The 1,067-nt window shown below is 47.7% G+C and overlaps 2 non-coding genes across 2 annotated transcripts; both read left to right on the top strand.

Moving 5' to 3' along the window:
• The first annotated feature begins 138 nt into the window (after positions 1–138).
• On the top strand, positions 139–257 carry LOC119348608. Its single transcript, XR_005169042.1, has one exon. It is a non-coding gene; the product is annotated as a 5S ribosomal RNA (ribosomal RNA).
• A 367-nt stretch (positions 258–624) lies between these two features.
• LOC119348609 lies at positions 625–743 on the top strand. The gene has a single exon (XR_005169043.1). It is a non-coding gene; the product is annotated as a 5S ribosomal RNA (ribosomal RNA).
• The last annotated feature ends 324 nt before the right edge of the window (positions 744–1,067 follow it).

The following is a 1,067-nucleotide window of genomic DNA, read 5'->3' as shown; positions in this document are numbered from 1 at the left end:
TGATTGAGCGGGAGAGTAAGTAGTATAGGACATTATCCATTGTTAGGGAACGGTTGTAATGGTAGTGAGAATGTAGAATCGTCTTTGGAGCGGACCTGGGAGTGGCAAGCATAAGGGACGAAGACGGGGAAACATGTCGGATGCGATCATACCAGCACTAAAGCACCGGATCCCATCAGAACTCCGAAGTTAAGCGTGCTTGGGCGAGAGTAGTACTAGGATGGGTGACCTCCTGGGAAGTCCTCGTGTTGCATTCCTTTTATAATTATTTTTTGCGCCTTGTGACAAACATATCGCACGTGCGCGATATATATTAATCCCGTTATATTATTTTTGACGTTTGCGATATGTTTAAGCTCGATGCTCATTGCTCGCGCGTCTTGGGGCGGCTTTGTGGCGCGAAGAGCGCTTTTTGAAAGGGGTGGAAAAAACTCGTGTTGCTGCGATATGGAGGAAGGGGTGGAAACCGTGGAAAACTCGTCTCCATGATTGAGCGGGAGAGTAAGTAGTATAGGACATTATCCATTGTTAGGGAACGGTTGTAATGGTAGTGAGAATGTAGAATCGTCTTTGGAGCGGACCTGGGAGTGGCAAGCATAAGGGACGAAGACGGGGAAACATGTCGGATGCGATCATACCAGCACTAAAGCACCGGATCCCTTCAGAACTCCGAAGTTAAGCGTGCTTGGGCGAGAGTAGTACTAGGATGGGTGACCTCCTGGGAAGTCCTCGTGTTGCATTCCTTTTATAATTATTTTTTGCGCCTTGTGACAAACATATCGCACGTGCGCGATATATATTAATCCCGTTATATTATTTTTGACGTTTGCGATATGTTTAAGCTCGATGCTCATTGCTCGCGCGTCTTGGGGCGGCTTTGTGGCGCGAAGAGCGCTTTCTGAAAGGGGTGGAAAAAACTCGTGTTGCTGCGGTATGGAGGGAGGGGTGGAAACCGTGGAAAACTCGTCTCCGTGATTGAGCGGGAGAGTAAGTAGTATAGGACATTATCCATTGTTAGGGAACGGTTGTAATGGTAGTGAGAATGTAGAATCGTCTTTGGAGCGGAC

This window comes from Triticum dicoccoides, unplaced genomic scaffold, assembly GCF_002162155.2.
Source record: "Triticum dicoccoides isolate Atlit2015 ecotype Zavitan unplaced genomic scaffold, WEW_v2.0 scaffold97722, whole genome shotgun sequence".
Lineage (NCBI taxonomy): Eukaryota > Viridiplantae > Streptophyta > Magnoliopsida > Poales > Poaceae > Triticum > Triticum dicoccoides.
This window is presented reverse-complemented; position numbering and strand designations above follow the sequence as displayed.